The sequence below is a fragment of the Haematobia irritans genome, chromosome 1 (assembly GCF_050003625.1).
Source record: "Haematobia irritans isolate KBUSLIRL chromosome 1, ASM5000362v1, whole genome shotgun sequence".
NCBI lineage: Eukaryota > Metazoa > Arthropoda > Insecta > Diptera > Muscidae > Haematobia > Haematobia irritans.
This window is the reverse complement of record NC_134397.1, coordinates 202961933-202977624: the sequence shown is the minus strand read 5'-3', so window position 1 is coordinate 202977624 and position 15692 is coordinate 202961933. Positions and strand designations below refer to the sequence as shown.

Below are 15692 nucleotides of genomic sequence, written 5' to 3'. Positions count from 1 at the left end.
TATTCTTTGATCATGAGTCAAACAGATTTAGGTTTGCTTCCAATGTGCTTGTTGCCAAAGCCTTCATCATATTTTCGTATGAAATTTTTCAGTCAACACACATAACAAAATTGACGATTTGAACACAAGCGATTCTTGAAATATCATAATACACTTCTCAAACTTGAACACTGTGAAGCAAGGACACCACTTAAAAGTGGACAATTTTCGTGAGACGTTTTCTATACTGTCACATTAGAAGTAGCCTCTCATAGGTGAACACATCCCAAATGTGAAAACAAGTATATGGGAGTCTACTTCTGAGAGGTTTAATTGTATGTGCAATTTTGTCGCAAGTATTGGTAATAAGACATTCAATATTGAAAATATGCGTCGTAATAATTGATTGAAAACAATTTTTCACTAAAGAGTTGTCAAATTTCTGACAGAAGTTTAGACGTGGCCTCAGTAACATGTTCAATGCAAATACATCATAAAGTCCAACATATAATTCCTGTTAATCCATTTCAGGATATAAAAAAATGGTCTATGTGGAGCCCATATTTGATATCTTGAATATTTTGCATATTGCATTTAATCTTCCTAATATTATTATTATATATTCAATTTATTATAATATACTCTTCTATATTTAACGTTTCATCTATGAAATCGAAACACATTTCGATCCCACATTTTTGTTTTTGAATATTTTTCTAGAGCTCTTAAAAAATCACCCTTTACATAATAACATATACACTATACATGGTAAGAATTTAAGTTTACCTTTTAGATATAGTTTGCAACTCTTTTATTGTAGACTTTCAGCTTAGCAGTTTTGAGATTGTTGGTATGTGCTTCAAATATACGGATTGTTTTTTTGCTTTTTTTTTGCTGTTGTAGCCAAACCATAAGGAGAACTAAAAACAAATAAAAAGCTTCCATTAGTTTTACAAAAAAAAAAAAATACATTTGATAAAACTATACAAAACAATATGTGTTTTTTTTTTTAACAATAAAAAAATCTTAGCCACAAACAAGCATCCACAACGGATTTGACAAATTTTCAACATTATCTACTTATTAGTTTGTCTTAGCAGGCGAACCGAGCAATGAACACATTTGTACGAGTATTTTCTGTTTCTTTTTCTGTTTATTTTTTTTTATTTATTTTGTTTTACTAGAAAATGTCAGTGAAACCTTTATGTATTGACATTAACCAAGAAGGCTTCTTACATTAACGCTTAGGGAAATTGCAAATTATTTATTCTGTCTTGAGATTAAAAATGGCATATTAAAAAAATTTATCAAAATAACTTGAATTTATAATTTTTGTGTAATAATTAGAATATCAGTGGTATTTCTAGGAAGGTAATTGCTAAAAAATAACAGGTTGGCTGATAAGTCCCCGGTCTGACACATAGATGACGTCGCATATTATTTTTATATTGTACCAACCTTCAAATGATTCGTGTCAAAATTTGACGTCTGTAAGTCAATTAGTTTGTGAGATAGAGCGTCTTTCGTGAAGCAACTCTTGTTATTGTGAGAAAAATGGAAAAAAAGGAATTTCGTGTTTTGATAAAATACTGTTTTCTGAAGGGAAAAAATACGGTGGAAGCAAAAACTTGGCTTGATAATAAGTTTCCGGACTCTGCCCCAGGGAAATCAACAATAATTTATTGGTATGCAAAATTCAAGCGTGGTGAAATAAGAACGGAGGACGGTGAACGCAGTGGACGCCCGAAAGAGGTGGTTACCGACGAAAACATAAAAAAATCCACAAAATGATTTTGAATGACCGTAAAATGAAGTTGATCGAGATAGCAGAGGCCTTAAAGATATCAAAGGAACGTGATGGTCATATCATTCATCAATATTTGGATATGCGGAAGCGTGCTCACATTTGACCAAAAACAACAACGTGTTGATGATTCTGAGCGGTGTTTGCAGCTGTTAACTCGTAACACACCCGAGTTTTTCCGTCGATATGTGACAATGGATGAAAAATGGCTCCATCACTACACTCCTGAGTCCAATCGACAGTCGGCTGAGTGGACAACGACCGGTGAACCGTCTCCGAAGCGTGGAAAGACTCAAAAGTCCGCTGGCAAAGTAATGGCCCTCTGTTTTTTGGAATGCGCATGGAATGATTTTTATCGATTATCTTGAGAAGGGAAAACCATCAACAGTGACTATTATATGGCGTTATTGGAGCGTTTGAAGGTCGAAATCGCGGCAAAATGGCCCCATATGAATAAGAAAAAAGTGTTGTTCCACCAAGACAACGCACCGTGCCACAAGTCATTGAAAACGATGGCAAAAATTCATGAATTGGGCTTCGAATTGCTTCCCCACCCACCGTATTCTCCAGATGTGGCCCCAGCGACTTTTTCTTGTTCTCAGACGTCAAAAGGATGCTCGCAGGGAAAAAATTTGGCTGCTATGAAGAGGTGATCGCCGAAACTGAGGCCGATTTTGATTTATTACCTACACTAATTGAGCGATTTCTTCTTGTTTAATAATGGACTCAATATTAGTTATACTCATGACAAAACTCGCATAAAAATGTACCCCATAATGTTCTTAGATATGGAAATGCGGTTTATCGCTGAAACCTATACCAATGTTACCCCACAAATGCTTATGTTTATTACTTCAGTAGGGGTGGTTTAGGGTATGTTATAGTCGGCCCCGCCCAACTTTCTACTTTACTTACTTGTTCCCAGCAAAAAAATTTGGAAGTTCTTCTCAAACATGCTTTCCCAAAGATGTTCTTTATTTAAACTGCACAGGAAGTTCATTTGAATCATTTTTTTTAACCCGTTTTTTTTCATATTTTTAATGCGAAATTTATATTTATTTGTTTCAAATAGGTTAAAAACATACATATTTAGAATTAATAAAATGGTAAAAATTATTTAAATTTAGCCGAAAAATGTTAAATCCTTTCTAGAAAATTTTTGAAAATATTTGAGAACAAACATTCCAGACCAGCGTTATAATGCATGAAAAATCATAAAAAAAATTTTAAAAATTATTTATTTGTCAAAATATCACAAAATTTCTTAATTCACATCCAAAACACTGAATTCGCCTCACACCTAAGAAGTGATGCAAATTCAGTGCAACGGCTATTGAAATGGCGGACATCCGTCCTATGACAAGTCCATGTTAAATTCATCGCTTCTGCGACAATTTTGCACCACTTCCGGATCCAAAAAGAACATTTTCACTACTTTTGTGGCGACGCTTTTTTTTGCTGGGATACCAATATCCACAGGCCTAACTAGACATATTTTCTTTGCTGGCTAATGCGAGTCTCCATAGTCTTTAGTGGAGATCTGGCGGGGTTGAGATAATTCAATTTGAGTCTTTCTTGTTAATTGCATTTACATGCGAGAAATATTCCTCCTAATTTGAACCATTTTTAACCACCACTGGAATTTAGTTTATCCCGGTAGCTTTCTTTCCGGAGGAAAGTAATCCTCCTTAGTTTGTATGGGGTAAAATAATATCAAATCATACAAAATATTTATTTTATAATTTATCAATATATATCATTATTTATGATAATTCTTTATATCTCACAATATAAAAATATATATTTTTTATATATTATTTTTTTATATTTATTTTTAGATTAATTTGAAAAAAAAAAAGGACAAAAAGTGGACCATCATTACTACGAAATAGTAAAAGGTAAGACAAAAGTATACTAAATATATTACAATTGGAACATCCCCATAGTTCATGTAAATAAATTTCGCATCTTCCAAATTTAAAGAGCTGCATTTAAGAGTATTCAATAATAAATATTCGTTATAACTTACAAAATATAGGGACGTTTATAAATTGAAAAAATTTGCTAATTGATATTTTAAAAAATTTCCTATTATTATGTCAATTATTAAATTCATTTCAACACATCTTTATAGAATAGGAAATATTTCATCAATAGCTAATCCTTAGACCACATCGTCATATTTCATATCTTTGATGAAGCCATAGATATTAATGGGTATGATATAAAATTTATTATACCATTTACAATCGTAGACATAAACAGCCATAAATAAAGAAAATCTAAGATTTTTATGCTTCAGAAAGAATGTAGAATATTTTTTTCCGAAAACCACAATCATATCTACACGTACGTGATTGTGGCCTGGAGAAGATGCCTCGCTCTTGCATGCGATTCAATGCTCCTATCAAATTTAAACTGCATCTTGATTTCATTATCTGGCCAAAGAATACAATAATTTTCAATCTCTAGTGCTTTTTGCATTCCTCTTCCTTACATGCATAACACTTCCACATGAGCTATAGAAAATGTTACAATATCATCCATTATTTACGATAATCTCCTGCCATCATCAAAAGTGGGCCACCTTAAATGTTTTCGTTTTTTTATGCCAAACAAATAGGTGTGTAAATGTGTCTAGACTAGGAGGCCAAGAGGAAAAAAATGCATACTGTAGAATTGGAATCAAGTTTTATTTTTTGTTAAATTGAATTTTTTTTAATTTAATTTAATTTTAACTAAATAATATAATTAATTTTAATTATTATATTTACAAATCCGTTATCAATCGAATAAAAAATTCAAAATTGAAAAACTAAAACTAAATTGAATTACGTTGAATTGAATTAAATTTTAATTTTAATAAATTGAAATTTAATTTTAATAAATTAAATTAATTAATTTAGAAGAATTTATTTATTTCTAGTTTTTTTTTCACCTAATTCAGTTACATGTAATATCCATGAAAATATGCCTCCACTCTCATGGAAAAGCGAAAGATGACACCAAGAGTCAATTAAAAATTTAATGATATGTTCCATTTCTGCACTCTAGTCCAACACTTCCTCCAAAAACAAAAAAAAATAATTTTCATGGACGCGTAAATCATTGTAACCCGCTATAAAAACAAATGGAACCTAATGTTTGACATAGAAATTTTACATTCCTTGTCCGAATATTGCTATTAAAATGCAACGTTTGTTTACAAATGGCGTGTTGTTGGGGAAGGCAAAGAAATGTAGGTGGCTATAGGCGATTGCGAAGCCTCAACCATTTATGGCTGTATTTTAATTGCATTCATTGGGAGTGTGATAAATCTTTTGTTTTGATTTGGTTTTTGTGGGATTGCCTGACCTACATAGTATTTGGAAAAGGTTGCATTAACAGGTCATTTATGTCGTGTTTTTATGTTTCTCTTGTTTCAATTTGGAGCAATAAAAAAAATCCTAAGAATTTGGTTTTTTGGAAAAGTGTGAAATATTTTGACAATTTTCTTTCAGCCACTCTGACTGAAGGTGGCTAATATATACCTAGGGATATGATAGAAATATGTAATGCCAATAAGGAGATATTCTGGAGACATTTTTCCGAAATTGAATAAGTAATTCTAAAAATAAGTAATTCACAATGGACTGAATAGTCTAAGTGAGCCTGATACATCGGGCTGCCACCTAACCTAATTCTAAAAAGAGCTCATCACACTCCCCTCTTCAATTCAATTAATCATGATCACGAAGATGTATACATTATGATAAGAACATGTCATTAAAAGTTAGCCAACTACCGTTTTTTTATTATAACAGGTTGGCTGATAAGTCCCCGGTCTAACAAAGACAAACACATTTTTTTTGTCAAAATTCGTTTTTATTATAATTCCCTTCAAGAGCGATACAACGATTATAACGACCTTCCAATTTTTTGATACCATTTTGGTAGTACTCCTTCGGTTTTGCCTCAAAATAGGTCTCAGTTTCGACGATCACCTCTTCATTGCAGCCAAATTTTTCCCTGCGAGCATCCTTTTGGGGTCTGAGAAAAAGTCGCTGGGGGCCATATAATAGTCACTGTCGATGGTTTTTCCCTTCTCAAGATAATCGATAAAAATTATTCCATGCGCATCAAAAAAAAAAGAGGCCATTACTTTGCCAGCGGACTTTTGAGTCTTTCCACGCTTCGGAGACGGTTCACCGGTCGCTGTCCACTCAGCCGACTGTCGATTGGACTCAGGAGTGTAGTGATGGAGCCATGTTTCATCCATTGTCACATATCGACGGAAAAACTCGGGTGTATTACGAGTTAACAGCTGCAAACACCGCTCAGAATCATCAACACGTTTTTGTTTTTGGTAAAATGTGAGCTCGCGCGGCACCCATTTTGCACAGAGCTTCCGCATATCCAAATATTGATGAATGATGTTTTCGTCGGTAACCACCTCTTTCGGGCGTCCACTGCGTTCACCGTCCTCCGTGCTCATTTCACCACCCTTGAATTTTGCATACCAATCAATTATTGTTGATTTCCCTGGGGCAGAGTCCGGAAACTCATTATCGAGCCAAGTTTTTGCTTCCACCGTATTTTTTCCCTTCAGAAAACAGTATTTTATCAAAACACGAAATTCCTTTTTTTCCATTTTTTCACAATAACAAAAAAAGTTGCTGCACAAAAGACGCTCTAGCTCACAAACTAATTGACTTACAGTCGTCAAGCCAACCTGTTAAATGGCAGGTAAAGATTGAACAGTGCCGGAGATATCACCACACCATAGGGAAATACCTGTTTCACTCTACGCGGTCTTGACTTTTTGTCTCTAAACTCCACATACGACTGGCGTCCGCATAAATAATTTTGAACCCAACGCTTGGTTCCTGCTGATTAATGATGGCATCGAATGCCTTTGATAGGTCAAGGTTAAAGTGGCAGCCCGATTAAGATTCAGACTCACTTAGACTATTCAGTCTATTGTGATAGGTTAAGCGTTGTGTCCTTTCCGGAATCCATGGTGATGGTTGGCAGCTAGAAATTTGTCCACATGGCTGGGGAGCAGTAGTACCTCAAGTGTCTGTACGATTCACCTTTACTCGAGTCTTCGCCTGGCTTCAGTAGTGTCGTTCACGCCCATTGTCGTAGCTAAAATTTGGCACAAGTGTGTATTTTGGGTCAGACTAGAACCCTATTGATTTTGGAAGAAATGGGTTCAGTTTTAGATATAGCTCCCATATATATATACTTATTTTTAAATTTTGATTCGAAAATTTCAAATTGTTATGTCCCCCAGACAATTTTTCGAGCTCCGTCAATGGTTCCTTACTTGTTAATCTCTTTGTCTTTTAAATGTCTCTATTATTCTCATGTGAATCTCTTAATGAATCTTAGTTCCTTCAATATTGCTTTGCAGTTCAACACTACAAATTTTATTCTTTTGGAAAACCATACTCGATTTATTTTGAAATATCCTTTACTTATATTATCCACATTGTATCTAATTTAGGTAAATGAATTATTTTAAGGAACCTCATCCCATTTAATACTAAATAATCCCTTTCAATATTTAATTTGTTTGGCGCTGATTTTAATATATAGGTATTTGGTAATAATTCAGCACAGATTTCAAAGTAAAGTAAAATTAGTTAAATTTAGATTTATTTCAATCGCATTAAAATAACATTATTTAAGAGTATTTATTACATTAAAGCCATATAATTCAATGATTCAATTTCATTTAAATTTAATTTTATTTAGTAAGTCAATTGCATTGCAATAAATTCTAGAATTTTTATGAACACTTAAAGTTTTTAAATATTAATTAATTTCTACAGTCGTATGCCAAAAAATATAGTGACATTTTATGAGTATCTACAAAATTCAATTTCCTTTATAGCCAAATTTGGTAAATATTTATTATGTATGTTCACATCATTTTATTTTATTTTATTTTTTGTTTTCTTTTGATTTATTTACATTTCCTTATTTGCTGGCATACACTCATAGAGAGGAGGTTTCATATATGTGTGTGTATATGTTCATATAGCACAACCTTTCGTAACATTGATTATTACGTCATTTTCAAATTTGCCATTTATGGTAGGCAATAGGCTATGTACTATGGCTATAACTTTAAAAGTTTCGGCTTTCGGTTACACTGATGCTGACTGAATGCAGCTGCAGTGGTTGTTTCTGTCGTAGTTGTTAAAATATTGATTGTAACTGTCAAACTCATGACAATTCACTTCACTTCAATAGCTATCGAGAGAGAGAGGGAGGAAGAGATGGTTGAATATGGGATGGGATGGGTGGATCTGCAAAAGTCAGTAACTGGTAACTGACAGAGAATTGACTTCATGAAAATCCTCATGGATATTTTGGGCCATGTTGACAATAGTAGTCAATACACTTCCTCACCCACTAGCATTTCCTGTAGATACTCACATGGCGTATGATTATTGGATATTACTATGAATTGATATCAGGTTTATGTCGAGAATAAAGGTTTAAGTTTTCTAATGGTTATTCGAAGGAGAAAGTGGTTTATTTCCCATGAGTTAAGTAAAAATCCATGAAGAACAGTTCATAGGTCTAACTTTAAAATAGAATTTCATAATTCCATGGAATCAAAATATTTATGAATTTTAATGAATATATGACTTAATGGATGAAGTACGGCATGGCATTAGGTTTGAACATTTCCAATATTACGATGAATTACCTACTGTTGGGATGTCACAGTGGAATTCAATAATGCAGTTTCCTGCTAATTCAAGCGATAATAATGATCTAAATGATGATGACGATTGTGACAATGAATTGCAAGTCAGTTGTCGATTGTGGCAGAAGCATTAAAGGTCAAAAGTCATTTGAAGTGCCACCATCAACAGATTGAATATGAAATGCAAATGTGGATTTAAAGATATAAATAAATAATACATATGGACATTTTTACTATTTAAATATTAAAGAGAAAGATGAATATTCAGAAATGGCGTTTCTAATATGTTATAAATGAATGAATCATTTTATTGCTTTAGTTTCATTTCATTTAGTTAAATTTTATAATATTTTATTTGGTATCTCTTTATCCTAATTTTCATGACGCTCTATTTGTGATACGTTAGATAAGAAACCAATGCCATCCGTAAACCAATGCCAGACATGCATCCTATCTATATAATCAAAACGGGCTGGAAATGTGGTCAGAATTCAAAAATAGCACCTAACATACGTGTCGATAGTGCTTTGAGCAACGAAGGGAGTGCAATGATAGAAAAAGGTCCTAAAGATATTTTTGGTTTGACATTATTGGGGTAATGAAGATCACATTAACCGGAGCTTCGGAAACGATATATAGATATACATATCAAAGGCGATGCTACCATGGTGTCGATGAGATTGAAGATGAGTCCACGAAACATGATGAACCATCAAAACATAATAAAATGATGACATGGCCATAACAGCCGAGGGTGACATTGTAATGCTTGTCAGATGGTCCTACGAACCCTGAATTGATACCAGAACAAAAAACACCAATGGGTCGAAAGGAGCCACCATGGTGCAATGGTTACCATGCACGGTTGCCACAGTTGGAATTCTAACAAAAATGGATTTTTTTTTACTTTTTGTAGATTGGTAGAATTCATCTATCTAAGAGGTTCTTCATATTTTTTTTATAAAAATAAAATGACGAAAAAATTATTAATAGAAATAAAATTATAACAAAATCTTTTGTAGAAATAAAATTTCAACAAAATTTTCTATAGAAATTATTTATTTTATTTATTTATTTATCTATTTATTACAATTTTAAAAACTATAATAAACATTAAAGCACTAGCTACAAAGGCTATCGGCTTATCAATAGAAATAAAATTTTATAGATTTAATATTTTAGCAAAAAACTTTATAGAAATAAAATTTTGGCAAAAATTTTTATAGAAATATTATTTTGGCAAAAAATTTTATAGAAATAAAATTTGCGCAAAATGTCCTATAGAAATAAAATTTTGACAAATTTTCTACAGAAATAAAATTTTGATAAGATTTTCTATAGAACTAAAATATTGATAAAATTTTTATAGTAATAAAATTTTGACAACATTTTCTATAGAAATAAAATTTTGCCAAAAATTTTTATACAAATAAAATTTTGGCAACATTTTCTATAGAAATGAAATTTTAACAAAATTTTCTATAGAAATAAAATTTTGTCAAAATGTTCTATAGAAAAAAAAATTGACAACATTTTTTATAGAAGTAAAATTTTTATAAAAATTTCTACAGAAATAAAATGTTTGTAAATTTTTCTATAGAAATAAAATTTTGACAAAATTTTCTATAGAAATAAAATTTTTCAAAATTTTCTCAAGAAATAAAATTTTTACAAAATTTTCTGCAGAAATACATTTTTTACAAAATTTTCTATAGAAATAAAATAAATTTTCAATAGAAATAAAATTTTGACTAAATTTTCTATAGAAATAAAATTTTGACTAAATTTTCTTAGAATTAAAATTTTGACTAAATTTCCTATAGAAATAATATTTTGCAAAATGTTCTATAGAAATAAAATTTTAACAAAATTTCTATAGAAATAATAATATTGACAAAATTTTCATAGTAATAATAAAATATTGACAAGATTTTCTATAGAAATAAAAATGTCCTAGAGAAATAAAATTTTGACAAATTTTCTACAGAAATAAAATTTTGATAAGATTTTCTATAGAACTAAAACATTGACAAAATTTTTATAGTAATAAAATTTTGACAAAATTTTCTATAGAAATAAAATTTTGCCAAAAATTTTTATACAAATAAAATTTTGGCAACATTTTCTATAGAATTTTCTATAGAAATAAAATTTTGTCAAAATGTTCTATAGAAAAAAAATGTTGACAACATTTTTTATAGAAATAAAATTTTTATAAAAATTTCTACAGAAATAAAATTTTTGTAAATTTTTCTATAGAAATAAAATTTTGACAAAATTTTCAATAGAAATAAAATTTTTCAAAATTTTCTCAAGAAATAAAATTTTTACAAAATTTTCTGCAGAAATAAATTTTTTACAAAATTTTCTATATAAATAAAATAAATTTTCAATAGAAATAAAATTTTGACTAAATTTTCTATAGAAATAAAATTTTGACTAAATTTTCTATAGAAATAAATTTTGACTAAATTTTCTTAGAATTAAAATTTTGACTAAATTTCCTATAGAAATAATATTTTACAAAATGTTCTATAGAAATAAAATTTTAACAAAATTTCTATAGAAATAATAATATTGACAAAATTTTCATAGTAATAAAATATTGACAAGATTTTCTATAGAAATAATATTTGGACAAAATTTTCTATGGAAATAATATTTTGACAAAATTTTGACTAAATTTTCTATAGAAATAAAATTTTGCCAAAATATTTTATACAAATAAAATTTTGGCAACATTTTCTATAGAAATGACATTTTAACAAAATTTTCTGTAGAAATAAAATTTTGTCAAAATGTCCAATAGAAAAAAAATTTTGACAACATTTTTTATAGAAATAAAATTTTTATAAAAATTTCTACAGAAATATAATTTTTGTAAATTTTTCTATAGAAATAAAATTTTGACAAATTTTTCTATAGAAATAAAATTTTTCAAAATTTTCTCAAGAAATAAAATTTTTACAAAATTTTCTGCAGAAATAAATTTTTTACAAAATTTTCTATATAAATAAAATAAATTTTCAATAGAAATAAAATTTTGACTAAATTTCCTATAGAAATAATATTTTGCAAAATGTTCTATAGAAATAAAATTTTAATAAAATTTCTATAGAAATAATAATATTGACAAAATTTTCATAGTAATAAAATATTGACAAGATTTTCTATAGAAATAATATTTGGACAACATTTTCTATGGAAATAATATTTTGACAAAATTTTGACTAAATTTTCTATAGAAATAAAATTTTGCCAAAATATTTTATACAAATAAAATTTTGGCAACATTTTCTATAGAAATGACATTTTAACAAAATTTTCTGTAGAAATAAAATTTTGTCAAAATGTCCAATAGAAAAAAAATTTTGACAACATTTTTTATAGAAATAAAATTTTTATAAAAATTTCTACAGAAATAAAATTTTTGTAAATTTTTCTATAGAAATAAAATTTTGACAAAATTTTCTATAGAAATAAAATTTTTCAAAATTTTCTCAAGAAATAAAATTTTTACAAAATTTTCTGCAGAAATAAATTTTTTACAAAATTTTCTATAGAAATAAAATAAATTTTTAATAGAAATAAAATTTTGACTAAATTTTTTATAGAAATAAAATGTTGACTAAATTTTCTTAGAATTATAATTTTGACTAAATTTCCTATAGAAATAATATTTTGCAAAATGCTCTATAGAAATAATATTTTGACAAAATTTTCATAGTAATAAAATATTGACAAGATTTTCTATAGAAATAATATTTTGACAAAATTTTCCAAGAAACAAAATTTTGACTAAATTTTCTATATTAATAAAATTTTGACAAAATTTTCTATAGTAATAAAATTTTGACCAAATTTTCTAAGAAAAAAAATGTTGAAAGTAATATTTTTTGGTAGGTTTTGCTAAAATTTTCTCCAAATTGTGGTAGATTATTTTTGGATCAAGTGACAACCGTGTTAGCATGTCCGCCTTGCATACAAATGGCCGTGGGTTCAATTCATGCCTTGACCGATCACGGTAATTTTCTTGAGTGAGGGAATTTTTCCTGTGCCATGAAACTGTAATTTTCTGTCGTGGTAACACACCTCTCATGTAAAGCCAAATGAACTGGTGATAAGAAATATGCCGCAAAGGGATGTTAATGTAGAACACCCAAAACCCTGAAACACTACCACTACCACTACCCTAATTCCAAACTATATCCACACAAAACAAAATTACTTTCTGGAATAAAGTTTTAGACAAATTAATTCCTGGGATAAGGAAGGGTATGATGGCTTAGAGCGCACATCAATGGGTTTAGGTGTTGTCAGCTGACATGAAACTAACCGAAGAACTTCCCTGCTGATATTTTTCCAGTTAAAAGTAAACCATAGTGATGTTATCTACATAGAATTATTTAATTTTTCTTTTATTAGTGTTAAACTAAACAAAAGTTATATTAAATATAAATAATGTCACTCTATTTGTGGTATATTTTTTAGCAATTATTTTGTTAGAAATTCGTAAAAGCATATTTCATCACTATCTGCTTTAAAAGGTACATCTAACTTCCTACGAAACTCTTGGCCAAAAAACCAGTCACTATCAACAGGCTGTGGTTCATACGAATCCAAGTAGGTAGAAGGTGGAGTTATGTAGAAACTCCTATCCAATTTATGCTTGAATAAAAACTGTAATTGCCACGACATACGCGTCATCACCACTCCAAGACATATAAACCAACAGTTCACATCAAAATATACCAGCTGCTTATATTTCATTTTTATTAAAAAAAAAACAAATAAACAAACAAATAAAAATTACCACTACAGTGGATAACGAGTTTAAGAAAGTCAGGAAAAAACAACTTTTTTTCTTATAGGGATTTATTTTTTTATAAGAAAAAGTTTCTTACAAGAGTTATATTATTTTATAAGATTTTTGTCACAAACATAAAATTGTTGTCGAAATCAGATACATGATGTCCGAGAAAATAACATAATTGCGACAAACATGTTACATGTTCACTGTCCAAAAATAATATTTTGCTCTCGGTGGTGATCATATTCCTTCTCTGGGTGTACAGAAAAAACACCTTTTCTGTTCTTATATGAAATGCTCTTATATCCGTTACCTACTGCTATGTCATTCATCTCAAACAAGCTGCGTTTCTATCCCGAACGTTTGAATCGCTTACCAATTAGGAATTTAGTCAATTGACACCGATTTTTCTTATGAAGCGAAGACCACAAATACATCCATGTTTCTATAGTAACGTTTACCTATTTCATCAGGTTTCTTTGCAATTGCAACAATCTTGTTAGGAAATCATGTTTTCACAATTGAACATTTGAACATCTTCATATGAGATGTCTTTTATTGCAATTACAAAGTAAATAGTTTTCTTTAGAAAAATAATATTTCCATTTGGATTTGTTGAGATTGTAGTTCAACAAGTTTGAGTTGATTATTTTTCAAGCGAATATGATTTCTTTTTAATTACTTTTACACGAGCGTAAAAACTTAAATTTGTTCTTTGGAACAAATATTTATTTTTTTTTTTTTATTTTTATTTTTATAGAAAATTTTGGCAAACATTTTATCTCTATAGAAAATGTATGCAAAATTTCATTTCTTTAAAAAATTTTTACAAAATTTTATTTCTATAGAAAAATTTGGAAACTTTTATTTCCATAGAAAATCTTATTTCTATAGACATTTTTTGGAAAATTTTGCTATTATTTCTAGATTTTTGCAAAACTTTTATTTCTATAGAAAATTTTTGCAAAATTTTATTTCTATAGAAAATCTTGTCAAAATTTTATTTCTATAGAAAATTTGCCGACATTTTATTACTATAGAAAATTTTGTCAAAGTTTTATTTCTATAGAAATTTTTGTCAAAATTTTATTTCTATAGACAATTTTGTCAAAATTTTATTTCTATAGAAAATTTTGTCAATATTTTATTTCTATAGAAATTTTTGTCAAAATTTTATTTCTATAGAAAAAGTTTGTCAAAATTATATTTCTATAGAAAATTTTGTCTAAATTGTATTTCTATACAAAATGTTGTCAAAATTTTTTTCCTATAGAAAATTTGTGTCAAATTTTATTTCTATAGAAAATTTTGTCAAAAGTTTGCAAAATTTTAATTCTGTAGAAAATTTTGTCAAAATTATATTTCTATAGAAAATTTTGCCGACATTTTATTTCTATAGAAAATGTTGTCAAAGTTTTATTTCAAAAAATTATTTTTCAAAATTTTATTACAATAGAAAATTTTTGCAACATTTTATTTCTATAGAAAATGTTTGCAATATTTTATTTCTATAGAAAAGTTTTGCAAAATTCTATTTCTATAGAAAATTTGTGCAAAATTTTATTTCTATCGAAAATTTTTGGAAAATTTTATTTCTATAGAAAATCTTGTCAAAATTTTATTTCTATAGAAAATTTGCCGACATTTTATTACTATAGAAAATTTTGTCAAAGTTTTATTTCTATAGAAAATGTTGTCAAATTTTTATTTCTATAGAAAATTTTATCAAAATTTTATTCCTATAGAAAATTTTCGTCAAAATTTTATTTCTATAGAAAATTTTATCAAAATTTTATTCCCATAGAAAATTTTCGTCAAAATTTTATTTCTATAGAAAATTTTGTCAAAATTTTAATTCTGTAGAAAATTTTGTCAAAATTTTATTTCTATAGAAAATTTTGTCAAAATTTTATTTCTATAGAAATTTTTGTCAAAATTTTATTTCTATATAATTTTTTGTACAATTTTATTTCTATAGAAATTTTTGTCAAAATTTTATTTCTATAGAAAAGTTTGCCGACATTTTATTTCAATAGAAAATTTTGTCAGTTTTATTTCAAAAAATTATTTTTCAAAATTTTATTTCTATAGAATATTTTTGCAAAATTTTATTTCTATACATAATTTTTGCAAAATTTTATTTCTATAGAAAATCTTGTCAACATTTTATTTCTATAGAAAATTTGCCGACTTTTTAGTACTATAGAAAATTTTGTCAAAGTTTTATTTCTATAGAAAATTTTGTCAAAATTTTATTTCAGTAGAATATTTTGTCAAAATTTTATTCCTATAGAAAATTTTGTCAAGATTTTATTTCTATAGAAAATTTTGTCAAAATTTTTGCAAAAGATTTTTGCAAAATTTTATTTCTAAAGAAAATTTTGTCAAAATTTTAT

The 15692-nt window shown here is 28.0% G+C and overlaps 1 protein-coding gene across 1 annotated transcript in view; it reads left to right on the top strand.

Annotated features, from left to right (window-relative positions):
• The window catches only part of LOC142222435 (uncharacterized), a 319623-nt gene that overhangs the window by 244027 nt on the left and 59904 nt on the right, over positions 1–15692 (top strand). The window contains exon 3 of the mRNA XM_075292576.1: positions 3622–3681. The gene's annotated coding sequence lies outside the window, so the exon portion shown is untranslated. The remainder of the gene's footprint in view (positions 1–3621; positions 3682–15692) is intronic.